The sequence below is a fragment of the Sarcophilus harrisii genome, chromosome 5 (genome assembly GCF_902635505.1).
Source record: "Sarcophilus harrisii chromosome 5, mSarHar1.11, whole genome shotgun sequence".
Taxonomy (NCBI): domain Eukaryota; kingdom Metazoa; phylum Chordata; class Mammalia; order Dasyuromorphia; family Dasyuridae; genus Sarcophilus; species Sarcophilus harrisii.
The window spans coordinates 188,852,393-188,879,806 of record NC_045430.1 but is presented as its reverse complement, the minus strand read 5'-3'; the positions used below and the strand labels follow the sequence as shown (position 1 = coordinate 188,879,806).

Genomic DNA, 27,414 nt, shown 5'->3' with positions numbered 1-27,414 from the left:
AGTTTTTTTCTCACAGTGAACCAAGAATCTGACTGCAATTTTCACTTGACTTTGGTATTATTCTCTGGGGTCAAGAAGAACAAAATTACTCCTTCTACCATATGGCAATTGACAGGTCTCCTTCCCTTCTTTCCTTGTGTCTTTTTTATTTTTTCTTCCAGTCTAAACATCCGTGGTTTCCTAAATTGATGCTCACATGATATGGTTTCATTGCCCAGCTCCAATTTGTCCATTATCTTCCTGAAATAAGATGCCCAGAAATGAACACCAAATTCTAGATGAGCAGGGTAAAGTGCAGCACTTTCTGTGTAGTCTTTCATTTTAAAGTTATATTAGATATTTTTATTGCTGTATCCTAGCATTTACTAATTTTGAACTTGCAGTTTACTTTGTTTAGTGATGTCTTGGAAGATGATTTTTTGGCAACCTAAATCTAGGTCTTTATGTTGATCTCTTAAATTTCACTTTATTAGATTTGGTCCATCATTCTAGCCTGTCAAGATTGTTTTGGATTCCAACTCTGTTGTTCCATGTATTAGCAAATGCTTCTGGTTTTATGTCATTTGCACCTTAGAGGAGAATACTGTCTATGACTTTGTCCAGGTCATGGATGAACATGTTAAATTAACCTTGAGCCAATTATAAGTCCTTGGGGGGCACTTCACCATTTGCAAGTTAACTTCCCTTTGGGTGTAGTCATCCAATCTTTTCCAAATTAACCTAATTGCATTAACATCTAGTCCATATGTCTATCTGGTCCACATGGATAATTTGAGAAAATTTCTCACAAATTTTGTTGAAATCCAGGTAAATTATGTCTTCCAAATTTTTATGATCTACCAATTGAGAGACCCTTCCAACAAAAATGAAATGAAATCAGTAGGGCATGTCCAGTTCCTACCAAAGCCATACTAGCTTTCAGCTTCTGCTACTTCCCTTTCTAGATATTTGCCAGCCATCTTTTAAAATGGTCTAGAACAAGGACCCCTTTGGCAGTTTGCCCACTGAATCCTCAGAATAATGTTTGCAAACAACTGAAAGAAATGATAAATTTCAATTAGAAGTCACTGAAAATAAAGAGGTATTTTTTTCACATTTAAATTTTCCCTATCTAAATCCACAGACTTTCTGAATTCTATCCATGGTTAAGAACTGCGGTCTAGAATTTTGCCAGACTAATTTGACCAGGGTAGGGATCATTCTCAACCAGGCCTTTATAGGAGCTATGTTTCTTTAGGGTTTTCCCACTTTGCAAATTACAGAGCTCCAAATCTTTTTCTACAACCGAGGCCTGACCAGAATTCTAAAATCCTTAAAGAAAAGGAAATCTGTTATACTCTATGACTCTGAGCTCCCGCTACCCACGGGGGAAATTGCCTGCCTGCTGGGATCCAGCCCAAGAATAACTCTTCAGCTCTTTAGCCTTATCTCCCTACGCTTAAATAGGAGACTATCATGGACACACCTGATGATGGCCACCTGACCAACTTCTAGGTAGCACCCTTAATTCCAGTTGTTGGCCAACTGCATTTACATCAACTCAGTTTCCTGACAAGGCTGTCTTTCTGGTTATTTCTACGCTGTCTCCTTTTCTGAAAAACCTTGTCCCAACCAACAAATAACACTCACTACCAGCCCTGGCCCTGATGATGGTTCACCTTGTTAGGCTGATTCTCCCATGATTCTCCTCCTCCATCACAGACCACACACCTGGCTGACTCTCCTTCCTTAGGGCTGTACCAGGAAGCCATACATTTCCCCTAGGACAAGAAACTGGACTACTAACTGCTGTGTTAGTCTAGATAAGTTAAACTGGCCCATCCATTAATGAATTGGAATCATGTAACCTCAAGCCTTCCAAAGGCCCATGGATCCATTTTCTTTGATCCTGTGGGTGTTTTCAGAAACATTTCCCAGTAATGAAAAATCTCAGGCTAGAATTTGGCAGGACGGGAAGCAGATGCTGAGATCCTGACCTTCTCACCTTCCTCTCAGGCTCTAACATCATTTGCTTACAAGAAACCTGGCTTTTGGAGAATGAATTACCATTCAAGTATCCCCTCTGAGATATAAAATTCCATGATCATAGGGAAGTCATTTAACTCATGAGTGCCCTAGGAAACCTTAAGACTCTAAAGTACATAAGAGTTGATCCACCTGCATTGGTAAGAGTTTTCTATATTACTGATTCTACTTTTTTCACTCTTTGTTCATGTAGATTTCTCATGTTTTTCTGAATTTCTCATATTTATCATTTCTTCTTGAACAATACTATTTCTATTCAAACTCCACAAGTTGTTCAGACATTCCGTAATCAATGGGTACCATTTTGTTTCTAGTATTTTGCTACCACACACACATAAATGCTACCCTGAATATTTTGCTACACACAAAACCTTTCTTTCTGTCTTTAGCCATCGGGAGACATATGTGCCCAGTAATCTCAGAATCAAATGGTTTGAGAAATATAGTGACCCTTCTTACGTACTTATTGAGATTCCATCTTACAATTACCTTTGGGCAGGAAAGTTACCAAAAATATGGAAAAATTAATGAATAAGACTTTAATTTTGAACCAGAAACTCCCCTTGTCAAACAGACAAGCAACTGTTCTTCAAGTTGTACTCTGTAAGAGTTCCCCAGAGATATGAGAAATTGAGTGACTTGTCCAAAGTCCTAGGATTACCCAACCAATATTATGAAGACTAGTAGGATTTGAAGACAAACTGTCTTACCCACTACACCTGGGTGGTATAGGGAATAAAATACTGGGCCTAGAGACAGGAAGATCTGAATTCAGATATGTGTGTGGCCTTGGACAACTTACTTAATAAAATTCCTCAGTTTCCTCAACTGTAAAATGGTAATAATAACAGGATGTACTTCAAACATACAGCAAAATTCTTTTTCCTTGATTCTACCCTTCCCTGCCCCACCTTAGAGATGGCTACCATTTAACTTCTTATATTTTCAAAAAGGATATACTTGGTCTGTATGTACAGCAATCTTATGAACATTTTATACAGATAAAAAAGTGATTGTGATTGTGAAGATCAAATACTTAGCATTGTGCTCAAAGTGTAGTAATTGCTCTATAAATACTAGCCATTAATATTATTGTTTTTTAATTTTTATTTTTTATAATAATATAGTGTTTTAAAATTGGAACAAGAGGTTTGGCAATTGTTAATGCTGTAAAGTTACCCATGTATATATCCTGTAAATAAAAAGGCTATTAAATAAAAATTAAAAAAAAATAATATAGTGTTTTATTTTCCAAAATATATAGATTGTTTTCAACATTCACCCTTGCAAAACCTTGTGTTCAAAAATTTTTTCCTTCCCTTCCTTTTTCCTTCCACCCTCCCCTAGGTAGCAAATAATCTAATATAGGTTAAACATGTACATATAAATATTATTATTGTTGTTATTATTATACCATGGCTATCATACACTGTCCCCTCCAAAAGAGAGAGCCCATATAAATGCCTGCTTTCTTCTCGGTATAAAATGTTCATAAAAATGCTGTCCACACAGACCAAGTATATCCTTTTTGAAAATATAAGAAGTCTAATGGTAGCCATCTCTAGGGTGGGGCAGGAGAGGGTAGAAACAAAGGAAAAAGAAATTTACATGATAATTTTGCTGTATATTTGAAAAGAAAAGCAAATTATGCTTTGTAGATTTGCAATTTCATGTATGATCATCTTTTTATTGTACTGTTATGGGAATGCTCATTTTATTCTATAAATATGTATTAATATAAAAAGGAGGAAAAGAAAGGTAAGTTTTCTTCCCTCCTTTTGCATACCTCCCCCTCCTCCCCAACACTGGGTCCCCCTATTTTGTGAAGGCTAAAAATGTAGCAGCCACTCACAGACCTTATCCCACTCCTGATCATCCTGGGAGCTTGACCTGTTCTGTGTCCAGCCCAGCCTGATGGCCCCCATATTCACAGGCTCACCATACTGGGGCTAGCCCGTGTAGACATCCACTTGGCTTTAGTCCTACTGCAGCTCAAAACTCCTAAGGTCAAGCAACTTGTCTGCCAGGTAGAGATTACAGACACGAACCATTCTGCCCCACCCAGCAATAGGTGAGTTTTTATAAACAATTTTTTACAGCCAACCATATCTCTATAGTTATATGATTATCTGGAAGGTACAGAGAAGACAGGCTCCTGCTGCTATTTGTTTGCCAAAAAATACAGTTGATCCAATAGAGCAAAGTGTAGCTTTATAAGCTTTATCCATGATCATACCTTTCACCAACAAGGAACCCTGCTCTACTTTATCAAGATCATATAAATTACCTTGATAAATACAACCACAGGAAGAACTTTGGTCAATGACCCCTCTGATGATCACTATGGAGCCAGGATTAAGAGATGGAGATATGTTTTCCAAGGGTGTTTGTTGCCTTCAGGGAGGATGCAGGTATGGAATACCATCAGGGAGGTCTGGGTCTGAGCTGAGATCCCTTTCACCTACACAAGCTCAGGATTTTAAACCTTTTATAATCCAGCTGCAAAAATCAGAGCAGGCAGTAAGTCTGATGACAGAACTAGTTCTATTTCCAAATAGTATGAAACAGGATCATGTCCTAGTCTTTCTTTGTTTAAATTTATGTTTAAATGTCTCAGTCTAATAATAATAATAGCTAAAACTTCTATAGAATATTATCATTGTGCTAAGACTTTACAAATATTATCTCATTTGACCCTCACAACAATCCTGGAAGGTGGGTGCGATTATTATCCCTATTTTACAGCTGAGGAAACTGAGGCAAACAGAGGTTGAATGACTTACCCAGGCTCACACAATTAGTAAATATCTAAGTCTGGATCTGAACTTATCTTCCTGACTTCACTTTATCCATTGTATTGCCTAGTTGGTATAATTACTAAAATTAGATTGATATCTACTATCTTTAGCAAATAGGAATATGAGTAATTTTCTTGAAGCAAAAAAACAGTTTTTGTTTTGTTTTAATTTAAATTTAGATTTTAAATTAGATTTAATTTTTGGAATAATTTTTTTAGAATAAATTTTTAATTTAGATTTAATTTAATTTAAAATTAATTTAGAAAGGTGGCATCCAAGTATAGAGTAAAACCCATCTTCTTAAACTATGGGTCTCAGCCCCATATGGGGGTCTTTTAACTGAATGTGAGGGGCTGCAAAATTATGATTTGTTATCATTAAATGTCTAATTTGTCTACCTATTTTATATATTTATATACCCAGGGTCACAGAAAAATTTCTTGGGTGAAAAGTGGTCACGAGTGGAAAAAGTTTAACAAGTCCTAGTGTAAAGAACCCGGGACTAGATATCGAGAGATTTGGCTTCAAATTCTTGCACAACTGGCTTTTCTTCAAATTCTAGCTAAAATTCTACCCTTTTTACATAGTCTTATGTGGTTGTCCAGGATCATACAGCTAATTAATGTCCGAGGGTGGATTTCAACTCAGGTTCTCCTGACTCCTGGATCAGGGTATTATCCACTGAACCTCCTAGCTGTCCCAATTTCTCTTAATGCTAGTGCCATCCTTTTTTATTTCCTTTTTATTGTGTCTAAGTTTTTTATACACAGTTGTCTCCCCACCCCAGAGACCGGTGAGCTCCTGGAGGCCAGAAATTGTCTCTTGCCTCCGTGTTAGTCTAGTCCTCCTGATCTCTATCTGGCCACTGGACCCAGACGGCTCCAGAGGAGATGAGTGCCACTGGTGACTTTGCACAGCCCTTCCTCACTGAAATCCAACTCACTTCCATCTTGTTGTTTGTCCTCTTCCAGAAGGAAGGGCAAACAACAGCCTAGTAGGCACTTAATAAATATTTACTGAAAGGATTTGACTAGATAATAGCATTTAGAGTTGCTTTTGCAGGATTTCTATTTAAGTTCTCTTTCACCTCTATTCAACCATGGAATTAGGAAGTGACTCATAAATCTGCTGAGTTTCTTGGCTCTTTCCACTAAATCTTTAAACTGGTAACACCTGCAGCTGCCAAAGTCTGACCAGTTCACTGCTTTGGTCAAGTAACTTGGTCAAAGCACTAGCTCCCTTTGCCTCTGGGATCAAAGTCTGGTATTTAAAACCCCTTCCAAACTGATCTTGTTTGGAAAAGTTAAAATTGTTAAAATAAATTAATTAAATAAAAACAATTAAATCAAATATATTATATTATTATATATTATATAATATACATTATATGTTATATATGTAATGCACATAACATATAGTATGTTATTATATATCATATAATGCATATAATATATGTTGTGTTATATTACATTTATTATACATAATATATTCATTAAATATATAATATTAATAATTAAAACAAAAATAAAATAAAAGTTTTTTTAAAGTTAAAATAAAAGTTAAAACTTGGCCAAATCCAAGTCTCTCTAGGCTTCTTATTCATTATTCTCCTTCACATACTTTTTCTTAACCTTTTTTTGTGGTACAGGAAGGAAGGGAACAAGCATTTAAAAAGCACTATGCTTTGCAGTTTTCAAATATTATCACATTTAAGATATTTCAATTTGATCCTCACAATAACCCTATGAACTAGGTTTTAGTATGATCCTCCTTTTACAGGTGAGGAAACAGAAGTAAACATGTTATTGCCCAGGACAACACAGCAAGTAAGTATTTGAGACCATTTTTAAACTTAGGTCTTCCTGATTCCAGACCCACTCAAGGTACTTTATCACCTGGCTCCCGTGGACCCCTTTGGCCATCTGGCCTATGGACCCCTTTTCAGAAATAATTGAAGGAAATGCTAAATTTCAGTTACAGTTAAGTGAAAATAAAGAAGTATTTTTATCCCTATGCAAGTTCCCTGAAATCTATCCATGGACCACTTTGGAGAGCTTCATCTCTATAGTTCAGACGAACTGATCTCGCTGTTCCTCAAACATGATTTTTCTTCTTCCTTTGCTGAACCTTTTTGCAGATCAGTCCAGTCACCTGATGAACTCCATTTTGAAATGTCTCCTTTGGCCCAAGTCCGCTGGGCTTTTGGCAAGTGCTTCTCACCTTTTCCTAGCTACTTTATCAAAGTGTGCATGAATTTTCATGCTAGAAAAAGGTGGGTTATGTGGGGCAGCCCTTGGGAAGGACATAGCAATAACCCCAACATCTCCAGACCTTGGGAGTAATAAAGTTATAAAGTGGGGATCAAGCTTTACTGCACCCCCTTTTCATGAATTTACTAGAAGCAGAGATTCTTAGAGTATTCCAACTAATGAATTTCCCAAGGAGCCTATGGCCCTTATGAAAAACAGATTTCCTTCTATAATATCTATTCATTTCTTTACATCTTCTCATCAAGCTGAAACTATTTCAATTTTTTCATTGCTGTTATAAAATTTAAAGCTATAGACCAATGCAAGAGAAAAAAGCCCCCAGTAGTTGAAAAGTACAAATTTTAATAATTGATGAAGAAAAGCATTCCAATATAACATGTCATTTAATATATGGTACTTCCTAATTTTCTGTATTAGGAACAAGTCAAAGAACAGTGACGATTTGCATAAAAAACTCCTTATTTTAAATAAATTGGTAATGGAGTTTTTTCCCTTTCCCTTTTTAAATTAATTTTTTGCAAAGTTTTCTAGATATGTGATTTAGACCTGGAAGCAGCTTTATATAAACATACATACAAACACACATATGTACATATGTGCATATACACATATATATGTGTGTGTTAAATCTAATCCAATAGTCTTTATTGGGAGTTCAGAATCTCTTAATGGGTACATGATACATTTCAGAGGATCTGTGAATTTACAAAGGAAGAATTTCAACTTTATTTTCACTAACTTTTGGTTTTCTTTGTAATCCTAGGTATTTCATTTCATGCATTGCAAAACATAATTCTGAGAAGCAGAATTTAGACTTCACCAGACTGTCAAAGGGGTCCAAGGCATACAAAAAGTTCAGAACCCCTGATATTCTAATACAAGCCTAGCATTTTACAGATAAGAAAACTGAAACTTGGTCAGATAAAATGATTTTTTTCTGAGTTCACAAAAGTAATAATTAGAAAAATCAGGATATTAACCCTGATTAATATCAGAAAGATATTCTTTCTACTAGTAGTTTTTTGTAATGTTAATTTTCTTGCTTTTTATGACTTTTAAAATTGCCTAACTACTTTTTGAAAATGGGCAGGGATTTAAATCATTTTTCCCATCTGTGATATGAAAGGAGTTGAACTTAATGGTGTCTAAGGTTCCTTTCAACGCTGATATTATCCAACTATGGAATCATAAATAAATGAAGTGATTTATTAAAACATTTTGGATATGAAATAGCACAGAGAGCATCTAGGTGGATTTCCTTTTTTTTAAAGTGTCCAGTTCAGAACAGGAAGAAAGTGGATTTTTTTCCCCTAATCTTTCTAATAAGGTCTCTTTTTCCTGGTGTGTTTGTTTTATGGTTTCTACAGATCTGTCCCTAGCCTTGGTCCCAGCAGGAGAGCGAGTGGAGTTTAATTACATTCCACCTATAGGGAACATCCTAGGAATTAAGCTTTGAAAAACAACGTGTGCAGTTTTTTAAAAATCCAATTAAGCAAGTGAAAATCAGGCATTGCTTTTTCTGTCCTAGAGACATCATCTAAATATTTAAATTTGAAAGAAAGACATTTAAACGTTTAGATTTGATAAACTTTCCATCCTGAAATTCATAAGGGAAAACCCAAGCCATCTTTCCAAGCTGGACAAAGGGAGACATTTTTATATACGGTACACAAAGCCCAATTCTGTGATGTAATGCCTGTCTATAGGCCAGGGGAGAGAGAGAGAGAGAGAGAGAGAGAGAGAGAGAGAGAGAGAGAGAGAGAGAGAGATTGATTTACCTTCAAGACAAAACCAGAAGTAGTAATTCTGGCCCTATAAACTATGTCCCCCACCAATTTCCCTCCAACCAAACTTCTTGGATAATGGCATTCCTCATGCTTGCTTTATTTATCTACTTTGAGACAGAAGTATCAACAGAGGTGTAGTCTATGGACTTGTTGATGGACCATCAGTAAATATTTGACGGGCTGACATACGGAAGGGGGATCAGACTACTTGGCTTTAGAAGAAAAAGGTTAAATGGGAGACAGATTTTAGCTTAAAAGAAAGTAAAAAAAAATTTTTTTTCTAATTATCAGATCTGTCCAACAATGGACAGGTTCTCCGTTCCCCCAAAAGTATTCAAGCAAAACCTAGATGGCTAATTATCAAGGATATCACAGAAGAGATTATTTACTACATTTGATAAAAGGTTGGAAAGAAAGTCCCTTTCACTCATAGGATTCTCTAAGTGAGTGACTAATTAGCTGTGTGACCTGAGGCAAATCATTTAATTTCTTTGGGTCTTAGTTCCTTCATCTATAAAATGAGGGGATTGGGTTGGACTAAATGATCTTTAAAATCCATATCAACTCATACGATGCTTGAGTCTAAGATGGATGTTTATAGTTTAATTGGAAAGAATGCCTTAATCCAAAGAAATGAAACCATCATGAAATATTTTAAGTGTCAAACGAGGGGGTCATTAAGGAGCTCTAACTGGTGTTTGGTGGGGATGATCAGGTTTAGGACCAAGGTATTAGACTAGATGATCAGATGGATTTAAATTAATCTGATGCTAGGAGATATTTCAAGAAAAAGTAATTTTTTTTTTCCAGTATCACCCATATCATACTACTTAGGTGACATCTACTTTACTCAAGTGTGAAACTGGTAACCCAAATTAAGGGTGTCAGACTTTCAGTGGCTCATTTGCAGTTTATAAAGGCTCTTGAATAGTCTATTTGCATAAAAAGAGTTAAGAAATTCTTTGCCAGATTCAATAAGTTTGCCCCTGGCTAGGAATGGCCTTGATGGCTTTTCTCTGCCCATTCATTTATATGGACAAATGAGAGAAACTGAGAGTTTAAGAGTGGAGAACCAGCCAGGGAAAGTCAATTGAAAAGAGACCCAACCATGGAGGAAAAAGAACTCAGCTCTTGTAGATCTTCTAAACTCTTGAAATATTTGTTTGTACCTCTTTGTAAAGTGCAGTTGTGATGGGGAAGGGGATTCCTTTCTCCTTCCCCTGTGTAGCAGCATGAAGACATCAGAAGCCCTTCAGCACTGGAGTTGTGAGTTGCCCCTCCACATATTATTCCCATGATTTCTATTTTTATTCACTATCTCTATAGATAAATTACTATTTGTGGGACACTCTGTCCTACAAGGGGGAATGAGCTAAATCCTATTATTATGCTAACATAGTAAATGCCTTGGTCCTGAGCTATTTATTTTCTCTGATTATTGAAAGGTAAACACATCAGTGGGGACCTGTGAGCTAGAGTTTTGAGGGCACTTTGAATCAGGGGTTCCAGGATACCTGTGAATACAGGTTGAGGGAGATAGCCCCAAAACATCCTACACTTTTGTTGATTCTTTTGTTCCTAATTCACATGTGTTTGTTCCTTTGTTTCTACTGCCAACCATGGTGTCATATGTGTGTTTTAATAAGCCTTTGATGTTCTTGGGGTCTTGGGGAGGGCAGTCCAGGGGTTACACAAGCTGGTCATTGGGTTAAGCATAGAAATGCGTGCCAGGTTCACAAACAGAAGAACAGCCCATCTCACCTGTGGATTTAAGTTCCCAAAGTTTGTTTTTTTTAAATTTTCCCTTCTCCAGATAGATGTGAACCTCCTCTGTCAGCATATTTGCTTAGTAGAACATATTCCCTGTAGATGCCCAGATTTTAAATGTAAAATACTTTGAGATGCCACATGAAAGGCATCAAATGCAGGCTGATTGGTGCGGGTCATTCTCTGGAGTGGGATTTCTTGGCATCTCACCTCTTGCTTTGCTCAAACACAGAGCTCTGGCCTGCAGGGACTCGGGAGGCTCTCCGAGCAAAAACAGAATCGGATTCAAAGCTCTCTCCCTGATTAAGCTAAACACCCCCAGAGTCAACGCGGTCTCTCTGAGCCTTGCTGTGGGAATCGTTTATGCCGGAAAGCTTTCCATGGTGGTCCAGGGGGGTCCTGAGAGCCTGAGATGTGCATGGGGGCAGGGAGGAAATCCTCTCCTGATGGGGACCAGACCAGGGAGAAGGGACAAGGGAAAGGCAAAGATGGGGAAAGATAGGAGAATGGGGGCTGGCGAAGAAAATGAGAGGAAAATGGGGAAAGGGAGAAAGGAAAAGAAAAGATGATGGACTAAAGGAGCAGGGAGTGGGGGGAGGAGAATCAATAAGTAGAGTTCTGTTCAGGCTCCCAGATGGTGATAATTCTGAGGCTGCTGGACCTGAGGAGAGGGAGCAGGAATCAGGAATAATGTGGAGTCAGAGATCATTCGGGATAGGATGAGGGTTGGAGAGAAAGGGAGATCATGGAACTACCTTTCCTGAATATATATCAACCTCAAGCTCATTTTCCTTTGATACTCTGAGAAGTCTTAGATCAGTGTCAATTGAGTGACCAAATAATCCCTCGTGCTCAGTTTCCTCATTTGTAAAATGGGGACAACAATAACTGCAGTCTCTATCCTACGGGATTGTGAAGATCACAGACTAAAAAATTCAAGGGAGCTTACAGGCCATCTAGCCTAGCGCATTCATTGTACCGAGCAGGAAACTGAATTAAGAAAGGGCTTTATAAACCTTAAAGTGCTAAACATCATAACTATTGCTTTATTTATTACCCTATTAACTAATTATTAATTAGAGCTGCGATGTAATTGATTTAGGGAAATCCGTTTGAGGAAACCATGCAATGCATCTTCCCCTCCCAGATTTATTGATTAATTTACTTAGATTTTTTTTTTTGATTAGATGAAAGAGGCCATTCTTTGTCCCAATTTCTACCTAGTGTTAATCATTAAATGGGTATGATCTCAATCAAAGTGAGACTTGTTAAAACCCTAGCTTAAAAAGGCCAAGGTCTCCCACTGCATTCAGGGTCATCTCCAGTCATCCTGATCCATATCTGGCTCCTGGACCCCAATGGCTCTAGAGAGGAAAGTGAGGCTGTGACCTTGCACAGCCCTCCCTCCCTTAAGTCCAGCTCACTTGGGTATGGAATCCCCTCCTTGATGTTGTGGGTCTCTTGGAGAACGAAGGACAAACAACAACTCTGCAATTGTAGTCTTAATATCCAAGCAGAAACCATGTCACCAAACCATGGGAAGCTCGGTGGTACCATAGTGCACAGAGCACCTGGCTGCATCTTCCTGAATCAAATCCAGCCTCAGACCCTTCCTAGCTGGGTGACTCTGGGAAAGTCCTGTTTGCCTCAGTTTCCTCATCTGTAAAATGAGCTGGAGAGGGAAATGTCAAACCACTTCAGTATGTCTGCCAAGAAAACCCCAAATGGAGTCATGAAAAGTCAGCATGAGTGAAAAATGACTGAATAGTAATCACACTAAACTGTACATAAGGATCCCTGAGGGCTGCTTATTGACTTAGAAAACCACAGAAAGAATATTATCCGTGCTCTGTTGCTTTTTTTATTTATTTTGTTAAATATTTCCAAGTTACATTTTAATCTCATGTATTTAGGCCAGGTCCAGTGGGTTTTTTCCTTTTCTTTTTTTTTTTTAAAACATTTCTGGCCCAGAACTGTTACAGGTTAAATGACTTAGAAAAGGTTACACGTGGGTGAGAGAGATCTTGAATCCAGATTTTCATGATTCAAAAGTCAATTCTCTGTCCACTATGCCTCTTCTATATAGCCTTCTAATCTTTTTCAGTAAAATAGAAACAATTTTGTGACAAGTTTATATCCTGCTATTATGCATTTATAGCTAATGTTCTATGATTTATTGTTGTAGTTTAGTCATTTCACTCCATGGCTCCACATCTGGCCACTGGACCCAGATAGCTCTGAAGAGAAAAAGGAGGCAGGAAAGTGTCAGAGGCCAGATTTGAACTCAGGAGCCCCTTACAACTATTACCCAGTTAGATAAAACAACAGCTTTTTCTAGTTGAATTAAAGTATTAGGCTATAAACCCAATCTAACCAAACTAACAACATCTTTGGATTAACTCCAATAGGACAGAGGACATCAGAGATAATGTGGTCTTCATTCTGTCCCTGTATTATTTTGAACTCTTCAGTGAACTTTGAAAACCTTTATGTTCCAGATACTTGGAAATTTGGTGTAATTGTTATGAAAACATCTACTGAAAATCTTATTTTGAAGGTTCTTTTTTTAATGAATCGTTGTCATGACTGATTGATTACAGTCAACATTTTGGAATCTGATAATGATTTAGTCCCCATACAGTTTATTGGATGAGTTTTCCAGGGTGTTTTGAGGTCTGTGTGTGAATTTGGAATCTGGCAGTTCATGAAAGTCAGTGATCATTCTGGCCATCATTATTTCGTGAGTACTAATTTTTAACAGCTCACAGTGATGTATTACGTGGTTTCCCTTGACTCGAAGCACTAACTCTGGGCTCCTTCTGTAGTTTTTGGTGACAAAGATCTTCTGAATTGCCACCATCAAGCTCTCCTTTTCTACAAACCAATCTGCATGATTCAGCTGGAACCCATAAGGACACTTTCCAGAGCTGAAACTATGATCCTTTGATCTCTTTTGATCTTGATAACAGTCCCTGTGAGGTAGATGCTGAAGATATTGTTATGCTCATTTTACAGATGAGAAAACTGAGAATTGGAGGGGTTAAGTGGGTTGGCTATGGTCTCACAGGCACATTTGATTCTAGGTCTACCATTATAGGTCTACTTTCCTAGACTTCATCATCTCCAGAAATTTATCATTTTTTCAAGAAGAAATCAACTGAGAAATGGATACCTCTTTGTACTTGCGACCCCTGGGACCCATTTTTGATATTGTTCCAGCAGTTCAGTCATGTCCAATTCTCACTGACTCCATTTTGGGGTTTTCTTGGCAAAGACTCTCCAGTGGTTTACATTTCCTTCTCCAGCTCATTTTACAGATAATGAAACTGAGGCAAACTGAATTAAGTGACTTGCCCAGGACCCACCCTTCCTCTCATTAGAAAGGGTAAAGGATGGATATTGGAGAGCTCCTCTCAGATTCTCCACTATTAAGATGAGAGTCAGAGAATTGTCATCATTTCCCTTCTGGCTAATGATGCTCTAGAAACATTCTGAAAGATGAAATCAGTTTGGAAATTTATACCTCTCCAGGTCATTTTGCACCCCAGCTTTATGACTTCATCGTGGTTCCTTCCTTTCCCCTTGCTGGGTAATATCTTTCTCCCCCACTCTTTTCAGATTCTTTTTATGTGTTATCTATCCTTATTAAACTGTGAGTTCCTTGAGAATAGAGACAGTCTTCAATGCTTAGTACATAGGAGGGACTTAGTAAATATTTACTGACTGACTCAGACTTTAGATCATCTGCTTCTCAAGCCAATGCTCTTTCCACCCTCATATATCTTTCACTATGATCAAATAATATAATATATGATATGATATGATATGATATAATTAATATATCAAGGCATTTTACAAACCTTAAATCTCTCTGACAATATTAGCAATTATTAGCTATTATGATCTAGGACCTTTTCTCAGGGTACTCAGGATTATTCTGGGGCTGATATGTTCAGGAAGGCTAAGTAGCCCCTTCTTTGACATTTCTTTATTGACTTATTGTTGGTGGATCTCAGGTGGGTGTCACACTTGAAAGGCCTTTTGATTCTACTTTTGTATTGGAAAGGAGTCATTTCATAGGCTCCTTTGGGAAGTAAGCTACTAAATAGGTATTTACCTACATGCCATTGGACTGAATATAACTATATCAGCCATTATTATTTTTTGGCTACAAGTTTTGATCAGTTTGTCATATACTCTAAGAGTGTATGTCAATTATATTCCTTTTTTGTGTGTGGTCATCATTCTATAGCTGCTTTATATTAATGATGATGATGAGCAAATAGATGACAAAATGAATTAGGAATCAGGAAAAAATCATCCTGCCTCAACTTCTTATTAGTTATTCTATGTTGGACAATTATATAGCCTCTTTAGCCTCAATTTTTTTGGCTGTGAAATTGGGATAATACCACCTACTTTCAAAGGTTACTATGAAGTACAAATGTGATGATATACATAAAGTGTTAAAGCACAATATAAAAATCAGATATAAATAATACAAATAATAAAATGGAGCTTACAATATTTGCATTAGCTACCTTATGGGGTTGTTAACAAAGCATTTCATACTTTAAAGTTCTATATGAATGGGGAATTGTTATAGAACTGAAGTCAGAAGGAAATTTAGAGATCATCTAAGCCAGCCCCAAAACATGAATCCTGTCCTTAATAGTCATAACCTGTAGTGGGTCATCTACCATCCTCTTGAACAGCTCCAGTGATGGGAACCAATCCCCAGAAAAAGCAGATTATTTTCCATGCAAAGGGAAAGATCTAGGCAGATCTAGGATATTTCTTGACTTTAGTGGAGGGCTCAGGGGAAGGAAATGGCTGTTTGGTTTGCCTTGGGGGATCCTTCTTCTGCAGTATGAGAGCCTGGGAGGACCAGGGACCCCCGCTCTTCATACCCAGTGGGAATTTGTGTTGGCCCAGGTTTTCCAGCAGAGACTCCAAAGTAGGGGTTGATGGATGTCCCCACTTAGCAGATAGCTTGAGCTTTTTGGTGCTGGTCCTGAGTGACTATGGTTTAGTATCAAAGATGGATGAACAAGATTATGGCTTTGGTCACGTATCTCCACAAAGGGTAATGGTTTGTTATATCACCCTGAACCAGGCTAAGTTACGAGGGATTCTGGACATTGCTGCTCCCTGTTTGCCCCAGCTTCCTCTAACAGGAGAGACAGTACAGATTACCCTTCATCACTGGTTATACAGCTAATGAGAAAAGTCCCCTTGGGAGTCATTCAATATTGATCACAGTAGGCTGGCATTCCTCCCCTAGAGCAGAATGTAATGGAAAAACCAAAGGCCACATTCTAGATGGGGCATAGGTCAAAGGGGAGCCACATGGCTAAAGTATCTCTGTCAGGGGGTACACATGATACATTCCCAGACCAAATCCTAACTTTATGAGAGGCTCTGGCAGCCCTGAAATAATGGCATCTGATATTTATATGGTGCTTTGATGTGTAGAAAGCCTTTACATATTTTAAATGAGCATCACAAAAACACTGTGATGTAGAAAGAACAGATTTTATTTCCATTTTATACACTGGGTTAACTATAAATAAGACTCAGGTTAAATAACTTGCTTATAGTCATACAGCTAATAAGTATAAGCAAGATTAGAACACAGGTTTTCTTATAAGAATTCTATTTACAAAGTCAACCTGTTTTCTATTTTTAGACACATTCTCTTAATTTCTTTGTCTTGTATGCTTCCAGGACAATCTTACAAATCTGGCAGAGGCTGGAGAAATACACTTGGCTGGTATACACAAACAATACAAAACACTCCCAACCAGTAAATGATTTGTCAGAATCTTTCCTTAACTGGTTCAATCAAGTATTTGTGAAGTGCACTTATAAAAGGCACAGATCTAGGTGCTGAGGACAAAAACACAAAAATGAAACCTTTTCTTCCCTCAAGTAACTTGAATTTCACGAGGGAACAACATATACATGTAGGAACAGAAATAAATATGCAAAAAGTAAAAATTAAAGTAATGGAGGAGTGGGGGTACCAGGAAGGGCTTTATGCAGAAGGTGGCAATTGAACAGAACTTTAAAACAAGAGAGTGATTAATTTTAAGAGAATTAGTTGAGGAGAGAGTGCATTTGAGGATAGGGGAGGTGATAATTAGTGCAAATGCACAGGGATAGGAAATGGAATAGAAGGTGGAAGGTTGTATGTATGTATGTATGATTAGACCAAAGAATATGTGAAGGGGAGTAATGTATAATAAGCCTAGAAGATGAGGTTGAAGTCAGGTTGTGAAGGACTTTAAATGCTAAATGGAGGAGTCTGTAGTTTATCCTAGAAATAATAAAAGCCTACAAAGCAGCAGGATGACATGGGCAGATATGTGCTTTAGGAATCTCACTTTGTGGTGTGTGGACTAAAAAGGGGAGAGACTAAAGCAGAAAAACCTATTAGGAGGTTAATGAAATAGTACAGAGGAGAGGTGATGGCTAACAGTTGTGTGAGTTTGATACAAAAGGATGGATAGAAGAAATGCTGAGGAAGGGGATGGGAGAGGAAAGAAAGGGAGGAAAGAGAAGGAGAATGAAGGGGATGAGAGGGAGGGGAAAGGAGGGAGAAGGGAAAGGAAAGAAGAAAAAGAGGGAAAGGGAGGAGAAAGGAGTAAAGGGTCAGGAAAAAGAAGGAAAGGAAAAGAGAAAAGAGGAAAGGAGAGGAAAGGGGAGGGGAAGTTAGGATTTAGATAGATGAGATTTAGATAGATGATAGTTCAGCAAAGATTGAGAAATAGGAAAACCAAGGTAGGATAAAGTCCTGATATCTCAGAGAAGAGAAAGTATGCAGGAGGAGAGAATGGTCATCCAGGTTAAATGGGGCAGAGAGGTCCAGGAGAATAAGAATTGAGAAAAAGCCACTGGAGTTGGCAATTATGAGATCATCTAGTAACTTTGAAGAGAACATTTTCAGTTGATTGATGAGGTTGGAAACTTAGAGCAAGGGACTATGATACGGGTGAGAGGAGAGAGAGTGGACATAATAAGATTATGTGGCTTTTTCTCCCTAGGAGTTGAGCTGTGAAAGGAAAAAGACTTTTAGGATGCTAGCTTGAGGGGAAGATAGGGTTAAGTGAGAGATTTTTTTCTTAAAGGGGGAAGCAACAGAAAGAGTCAGGAGATAATGAAAGATTGAAGATGTGTGTGTGTGTGTATGTATGTGAAGAGAGAGAGAGGAGGAGGGGGGAGGGAGGAAAGAAAGGATGGGGAGGGAGGGAGAAAAAGGAAGGAGGAGGGAGGAAAGGAAAAGGGAGGGAGGAGAAGCTGGAGGAAGAGGGAGAAGAAAAGGGAAGGGAAGGAGGGAAAGAAAGGAGGAGGAAAGGAGAGAAGAGAAAAAGGGGAAGGAGGAAAAAAAGGGAAGGGGGAAGGAAGAAAGCAGGCTCAATTGGCACTTGAATGGATTGTTTGCTAACAAGTTTTTCACGTGAATAATTGTAGCCAGCATTTTATATCACTTTAAAGTTTGCAAAGGACTTTACATATATAATCTAATTTGATTCTCAAAACAGCCCTGGGAGGTAAGTATTATTGTTATCCCCAGTTTACAGCTGGGGAACATGGGGCTTGAAGTGAAGGGATTTGGGAAGACATCCAGCCGCAGAACTTGGATGTTTCCTCCTTTTGACACAGCATCATGGATTAAGAGGGGGAGGAATCTCAGAAGCCAGCATAGGCCAGCAGCACCATCATTTTATAGACAAAGGACCCTGAAGCTGGGAGATATTGTGACTACTGTGAGGTCATCACATTAGAGGCAGAATTTGAAATCAGGTCCCAAGTCTCCAGAGCAAGAACTGTTCCTGCTATATTATGTGACTCCCCATTGTGCTGTTGTGCCATATAATTCTTCACAACTATAAAACTCAGAAAAAAGCACGAAATTCTGTATGACTGGCAGACTGCCGAATGAATTTACCTAAAGTCTGGGGGCTGGTTGTGTTAGGATTTGAACCCAGGCCTTTTGGTACCCAATTCGTCCCTCTTCTCACTAACCCCAAAGTCTCCCCTCTCTCAAGGGCCATTAACACCTAGGTTGCAGGCACTGGGGGCTGGGGAGCCTCTTGGGCACCTCCATAAACCCAGTTCCAGTTTGGTGTGTGCTCCCAGGTGTTTATTCAGGCTTTGATTCCATGGTTGCCATGGAGAACAATGAGGGCAGCCGCAGCATCAGCAGCAGGAGCAGCAGGAGCTCTCCAGCTGAAGGGGATGCAGGGAAGCGGGAAGGCGGGGCTCCCCTTGCACAGCTGAGATTTCCAATGCACAAGTACCCAGTGAATGCTGAACAGTGTAAATGAGGGTGCTCCTTGTCTGCTGGCTCTGAGCCCAGCTACCCCGGGAGCCCCAAAACTTCATTCCTAGAGTTTACCCTGTGCTAGCCCCCTTGGGCTTGATGGCCATCTTGATCTTGCCTCCCCTTGCCCCTCTTCCCACGGACTGCTCTCTAACTTCTCCCCTGGCCTTGGCTTTTCCTTCAGACCCTCCCATTGTCTCTTCTCTCACCCCTCAAACTTCAGTAACCCCTCAGCTTATGTCAACAAGACCAGCCTAACTAAACCTCCTCCCCCTCCTCTTGGTCAATGCCGTGAAACCCATGAAGCACATCAGCAGCTGGAATTTCACATGCACCGTGGGAACTGATTTGTCCATCCTTTCTTTTAGAGCCAGATGATGTTCACTTCATATAGACAGATGACAAGACCTATTAGGAAGATCTGGCGTGTGCATTATTTTGCCAATAATGGGGATGTATTTGTGTTAAGAAATCCACTTTCTTTAATCTAGGACATATATTTATGAGAAGGCTTTGTGGGGGGTAAAAAGGCTGCCTGAGATAATGGAATAGACTCTGTGAGAGCCCATTGGCCACCCAGAAAAAAACATTTCTGCAACTTTGGTCCCCCTACAAGATGCTAAATCAACCGAGCTAAGCAGATCCAAATGCCCTTTAATAGGAGGAGGAAATCTGGTCCAGCCAAATTCTAATTATGTACCTACATTAGCTATAAGGCAATTTGGTAGGAACCGTAATAACAACAACAACAACAACAACAATAATAATAATAATAGACATTTTCTTTCTTTCCTTTTCTTTTTTTTTATTAAAGCTTTTTATTTTCAAAACATATGCATGGATAATTTTTCAACACTGATCCTTGCAAAACCTTATGCTCTGAATTTCCCCCTCATTCCCTCCCCTAGATGGTAAGTAATCCAATATATGAATAACTGACATTTTCAAAGTACTTTGTGGTTTACTAAAAAAAATCTACTATAAATATTATTGCAGGTGATGTGCTCAACAATTCTCTAATGTTGATAATATATTATCCTTACTTTACATGTAAGGAAACTGAAACTCAGAAAAAGGAAACATCTTGGCCATAGTCACATAGCTAATAGAGAGGAGACTCAGTACTAGAATCCAAGCCTCGTGACCACAAATCTGGTGTTCTTTCTACCATGCTGTAGCTGCTGCCAAGAGTAGTTTTAAAAGTTTTTAAAATGTAGCTTTGCTCAAAATGCATACCTTGTGGTCAAATTATTCTAAAGGACAGACTGTGTATCAGTCCAAATGAGTTTGTGATTAATTTACAACTAGGCTCTGTAGGGCAGATTTATAATAACAATTAAGCTGAAGGAAAATGGACCATAAATTTTGACTGGGCACATTGAGACCCAGCGAAAAGAAATGAGTAGAGTTTAGCCAGATCAAAAGTCAATAATTTCAGAATAAAGTAACAGAGTAATGAGGGAGGTCAGCTTATATGGATGGAAGGAGTTGGCATTTTTCTTCTTTTATCTCTACAATCCAAATTTAGCTAACAGTCTGAAATGCCAACATTTCAAGGATTTTATGAATGATGAAACACATTTTCCTATTTTATAACCAGAGTAGCAAAACTAGTTCCAATACCTAATTATTTCTTTTAAGATGTTATTTGTTTCTCTCTCAAGTTGCTGTGTTTGCACATGCTTAGAGAAAATGCAGAAAAAAAACTACCAGGAAGTTTGTTTTCTACATGGAGATTATAGTGCTAGTTCTGTGTCTTGGACATTTTAGATTTTCGGTAAATATTTGCTAACTGAATGAATGAGTGAATGAATAAGCGAATGACTTGATTACAGTTGTTTTAAGTTAACTTTTGAAGGGAGAGAGAGGGAAAGCCCCAATACAATTTGAAAGCTGGATTCCTCAGTCTCCCTTATCCTGCACATTCATTCCAATAATAAACCTGTAACTCAACAACACATCTAACATACATCCCCTTTTTCCACTCAAGCTAGCTCACATCACCTCTCACCTGAATTTTTATAGGACTCCTTAATAGCTTTTCCTGCTTCTAATCTCTTCCTTTTTTTAATTATGCCGTAGCAGTTGCCAAAATAATCTTCCTAGCATATAAATCAGATCTCGTCACTCCCTTACTCAATAGTTTCCATAATTTCTTATTACCTTTAAGTCAAATACAAACTTCTCTTCTTAAAGTCCTTCACGACCCGCTCCAACTTAAGTGAGCATCATTTTCCCTTATCCACTCTTTGGTTCAGTAAAACTGACTTTTTTGCTGTTTCTAACATTCAATTTAATTCAAAAAACATTTATTAAGTACCTAGTATGGAAGAAAGATAGTTTCTGCCTCTAGGAAGCTTACAATCTAATGGGAGAAGACAATATCCAAAGCTGAGATTGGAATGGGGAGGAGGAGGTAGGGTTGTGAGATATTCCATCCCCCATATCTAAGACTTCAAAGGCAAAAGCTGTCCCGGATGCCTGTTCTGACTTATGCATTCCCTCCTGTCCTCTATCTTCTAGAATCCTTGGTTTGCTTCAAAACTCAGTTGAATTGCTATCTCCTGAATGAAGTTTTTTTCCTTGTGATGCTCCAGATTCTAGTGCTTCCCGCTGCCTCCAATCTCCCCTTTCACCTTGTATTTATTTTTATATAATTGCAAACATGCTGTTCCACTGATAAGAATGTAAGCTCCTTGAGGGCAGGAATTTTGTCACCTGGCACAATGCCTTGCACAGGAAGTAATTAATAAATGTGGGTTGATCCACCAAATAGAAAGAAATAGCATATTGTCCATTGATTCTGAGCTAAAATATAAAGAAAGTAAATTAGGCACAACCTCAAATGCTTATTCAGTTCAATCAGATGAATATTGATTTAGTTCCTATCACATAAGAGTCTCAGTTCCAGGAGCAAGATGCTTAGTAAGACAAAAAGAAATATTCCCTGCCTTCAAGGAGATTAAAATCTATCAGGAGAGATATGAATACATAAAGAAAGTAATTTCAGAAGAGAAGAAGGCAGTGACAAAAAGGCAAATAAGCAAAGTCCTGGTGTGTAAGAGGGTAATAGAAGCTGTGTTTGAGAGAAATTAGGGATTCTACCAGGTAGTACATAAGAAAATATACCAATGACCAAGTGTGGGTAACAAAATAAACTTGCAGTTTAAACACAAGAATATAAACACAGTCTCCTAGATGTAATAAAACTTGGAGTGATGAGACTCATGGCTAGATTATGACACTTGGAAGGAAACTATTTTTCAGAAGAAATAAGGAGAATAAACACAATTGTAAAGAAGATATCTCCTTTTATGGAAACCCATGAACCTGATGTGGAATGCATTTGAGTGACAAAAAAATGAGAGAGAAATGGAAATATGAGATTTAATTGTTCTGGGAGCATACTATATACCACCTGGCTAGATTATCAATGATATGTTGGTACCAATAACACAGTTACTTTCACAGTTGTAGATATGGAAGTGACAGGGACTTCAACCATATTGATGTGGATGGGAAACAGAATTTTATTAAATTTATTAAAATAAATTCTTTATTTCCCTTGCTGACATTTTCGTGCCTCATAGTAGAGGAAGGAACAAAAAGAAGCATTATTCTGAGGATTAATGCTGACCAAAAAGAAAGAATTAGTTGGTGATATAGAGGTGACAGGAATTTCAAGAAAAATGACTATTTTGAAGTTCATTGGAACAAGGAAAAGGAATGTTCAATGTTAGATGTTGTTGTATAGTAGATGTTGATTTTCAAATGTTAAGAAAAAAACGTATTTGATGGCTAGAACTAGAAATGGAAATCATGACTTCAAAGAGATTGATGGTGCTAAAGAAATAAGCAAATCACAGTGAGGAAGGAAAGAAAGAGTCATGCAGGGAAATCAGTATGATGATACAGGTAGTAGCTCTTTGACCCATCCTTTAAAAAGGATATGAGGATTCTGATGGACATGGCCCTCTTCAGCAATGAGATGAACCAAATCAGTTCCAATAGAGCAATAATGAACTGAACCAGCTACACCCAGGGAAAGAACTCTGGGAGATGATTATGAACCACTACATAGAATTCCCAATCCCTCTATTTTTGTCCGCCTGCATTTTTGATTTCCTTCACAGGCTAATTGTACACTATTTCAAAGTCTGATTCTTTTTGTACAGCAAAATAAATGTTTGGACATGTATACATATATTATATTTAATTTATACTTTAACATATTTAACATGTATTGGTCAACCTGCCATCTGGGGGAGGAGGTAGGGGGAAGGAGGGGAAAAATTGGAACAAAAGATTTGGCAATTGTCAATGCTGAAAAATTACCCATGCATATATCTTGTAAATAAAAAGCTATAATAAAAAAAAAGGATACCAGGGTCTTAGAGTCAGGAGGACCTGAATTCAAACTTAGCCTTAGACACTTACTAGCTATGTGAACCCGGGGCAAGTCACTCAACCCTAATTGCCTCCAAAATTAAAAAAAAAAGCATATGTGCAGAAGATGGAAGGAATGGTACATAAATAAGAATACAAAAGGATAGGGCAGCTAGGTAGTGTAGTGGATAGAGTCAAAAGAGTAGAGACTGGTAAGGAGATGGAGAATTTTAATTCATTTTAAATGAGTTCACATTTTAAGCCATGACAAATTACATTCTAGGATACTGAAAGAACTTGCAGGCATGATTTGGAGGATAATAATGATGGGCAATCTGAAAACTCAGTGAGAAGGAGAGAGGCACTAGACTATTGGAACAGAAAAATAATAATGTCCCAATTTTCCCAAATAAGAAAAGATAGTTTCTGGAAATTATAGATGTGATGTTGATCCAAAGGAAAATTTCAAAGCAAACAAATGGTTTTTGAATATTTAGGGAAACAAATGTAATCATTGAACATGAACATGAATTCATGGAGTATAGATCATGCTGATACTAACTCATTTCTTATTTTTGCAGTTATTATGCTGGTAGATTGGGGCAAATATTTTTATCTTGATAGATCTGTGACCTCATCAATGTGAAGTTCCTTCAAAGATGAAGACCACAGTACTTTCCTTTGGAACTCCTATCCATGTCTCTCATCCATTCAAATGGGCTAGTGGTGATCTTCCTCACTTACTCCTGATACCAATAGATATGGATGGTATCATCTACTGGTTTTCCTTTGCTCTTCCCAGTTCATTTCTGATTCACCATCCTCATCTACTACCTTTGTATTGAAGTCACCAAATATCAAAATATATATCAATTTAATTTGAAGCATCTTCTCAATTTCTTCATAAAATCTATCTCATCAACCTCTGCAACAAGTGTTGCTACATAAACTGCAGTTGTATTGCTAATAGTATTGTTTTGAATACTTAACCAAAGCACTGCAATGAGATGATCAAATATCCCATGAAATAGTGTTTCTTAATTCCTTTTGAGAGTACTCTAAAACCAACTCTGCCAACAACATTATTTGTCTCTCCAAAAGGAATCCATGAGTCACCCTTTCATTTAATTGCAGTTTTTTGCTTTCTTTTGGTTTAATTTTTTAGGGTTAATGTCAAGATTGATGTGGTTCTATTCCTATAAAGTAGAAGTTCCACTCAAATATCTTACATTTAAAGTCCTAACAACTAAGGTAAAGTACACAGATCATTAAAAACTGCAATTCTCAGGCCTTCAATCCCCTTTTCTGTCACTTTGCTACCATGACTGCAGGAGAAAAGACCTCTCAGGACTGAGGACTATTTTATATTTTTCTTTATTTCACAGGTTGCTGTGGCCAAAATATTCATCAATAAGTGGTCAGCCTATTGGTGATGAACCTTTTCATATTTAGTCAAACTGCTCCTTAGAAAGCAGACTCAGATTATTGCTGGGCCATAGTTGGAGTCTTTCTGGAATGATAGAACTGGACAGAGTTTGTATACCTCTGGAATAGCCTTCAAGAATTTGGGCTGTTTTGACCCCACAAAGCAGCATTTAAGTAGGGCTTTTTGGAGTGATTTTACTGTAGCATCCGAAAAGGAGAAAGAGGTTGTTTTTGTGAATAAGATGGTTCAATTTGGATTGGTCTTCTTTGGACTTGGTCAGAGTATCTCCTGACCGTGTTTTTTCTGCTGACTCCCTTGCCTGGAATGCTTCCACTTCTCATGTCCACTTTTGAGTTCCTTTTTCCTTAAAATATTCAGCTCAAATCTAAACCTTCTCTAGGGGGCTTTCTTGGCTTACTCTTACCACCATAAGGACTAATGCTTTCCTTATGAGATTATCATCTACTTACCCTGTATATATCTTACAAGTACTTGATTTTGGTTTTTTGTGTTATTTCCCCCTTCATAATGTGAGTGTCACAAAGGCTGTTTTTACTTTCTTTGTATCCCCACCTCTTAGCACAGTGATTGACCCATATTAAGTACCTAATATATTTTTGTTGATTGTCAGGTTTAGTATTCATTAATATCTCTATGTTAGTCTTTAGCAGAGTCTCCAGTATCTTTTCAGCCTTGTCTCGTTCAATGTTTTTATCAGTGACTTAGAAGAAGACATAGTAGGAATGCCTATCAGAATTACAGATGGCATAAATCTGAAAGAGCTGGCTAATATGAGAGCTGACAAAATCAAGATTAAAAGGGCTATCAACGTATTGGAACACTGGGCTGAAATCAAGAAAGATGAGTTACTTCAATACATTAAAACAAGTTTTTTTTTTCCTTGTTCTTTCTGTGTCATGGGAATCCTTTGGATTATGTACCTTTTCTCAGAATAATGTTTTTAAAGGCATCAAGTAAAATGCTTAGGAGTGTAAGGAGCACTAATTATAATGAAGCTCAGTTACCAAAATATTGCGAACAAGTTTATGGAACTCTAGATTAAGAACCTTATGCTTTCAGAGATTTGTGACAGTTCATTGGCATAGGCATTTTCTCAGTTCCTTTAAGAATATTGGTAGGTAATTCTTTGCATTATTGTGGCCAAAAAAAAAGGTCACCATTTGTTGGCCAACTTTCTGGTAATGAACCTTTCCAAATTTAGACAACAGTTCAGGTTCCATCGCCAGGCCTTATATTTGAAGCTTTTCCAGGTTGGTTTCCACAACAATAAGTTGCACCTCATTAATATAGCCTTTGAGGACTCAGGGTTGTCCCCATGTGATGTTTAGGGAACAGAGTGGATTTTAGTGTAGGGTGGTTCGATTTAACAAGGACAAATACTAACTCCTGCTTTAAATAATAAAAGTTTTAAAAGATAAATTGCCCGTGTATAAGACAGCACTTATTGTGATAAAAGCTCTGAGGATTTCAATTAGCTTCCACCTTAGTATGAGAAAAGATTGAGATGCGTCAGGTCAAAAAACAGACACTTAGACTGTCAATTGTAGTGTCACGTCCAGATCAAAGGAAGTGCCAGATGCCATTATGCTCTGCAGGAGTTAGAACTCATCTGAAATACTCAGTATTAGTCATTGCATCCTAAGAGAAATGGTGATGATATGGAGTTTGGCCAAAGGCGGGTGAGAGTCTGTAAACCACATCATATGAAAATAGTAAAAGAAAATGGAGTTGCATAATGTGATGAGAATCATACTAAATGGAAAGTGATTGGGGAAAGATTTGCCTTATTCAGTGTAGTTGCAGGAGGCAGATTCACAGGATTTTAGAGTTTGGAAGAAATTCAGCCATCCAACCCATCGTTGAAAAGGAATCCTCATTAAAACATACCCAAGGAGTGGGTTATTCAGTCTCTGCTTGAAGACTTCCAGTGGAGGGGAATCCACTCCCTCCCCAGGCATCCCACTTCACTTATCTTTAGCTCTAAGTGTCAGAAGATTTTCCTGAAATCAAGCCTCTTTTCATCTGTTCATTGTTCCCATTTTTCTCTCTGGAGCCAAAGAGAGCAAGTCTACATGGAGCTAGAATGAATGAATGTTAGAAGAAACCCAGAGGCTGGATTTCATTCAACCTATGGAATTGTTGGAAACACAGAAATTTCTGAATATCATTTAAGTAGTAGACAGGCTATGGGCTGCACTGATCTTCAAATACTGGAGAATAAGGAAATTTTTCCTAAAAATTAAAGCTCTTGCCAAAGGGAATGAACTGCCTTGCATGTTTGCCAGTAGAAGTGTTCGAGCAGAGGCTAGCTGATTATCTGTCAGCTTTGGGACAAATCATTTAACTTGATTTCCTCATCTGTGAAGTGTTTTAGGAAGGAAAGGAAACAAATGTTTATTAATATACCATTAAAATGTGCTATTTATTATGTCTATCAGCCACTGTGCTAAATACTTGACAAATATCATTTCATTGGGCCTAATGATAACCCTGATCTTAAGCCTCAGGAGGTAGGTGTTATTATTATTCCCATTTTATAGATGAGGAAACCGAGGCAGACAATGGTTAAGTGGCTTGCCCATGATTATATAGTTAGTGAAAGTTTGAT

At 37.9% G+C, this 27,414-nt stretch overlaps 1 protein-coding gene across 3 annotated transcripts in view; it reads right to left on the bottom strand.

The window, feature by feature from the left end:
- The window catches only part of TBXAS1 (thromboxane A synthase 1), a 217,721-nt gene that overhangs the window by 66,333 nt on the left and 123,974 nt on the right, over nt 1-27,414 (bottom strand). The window lies entirely within an intron of this gene.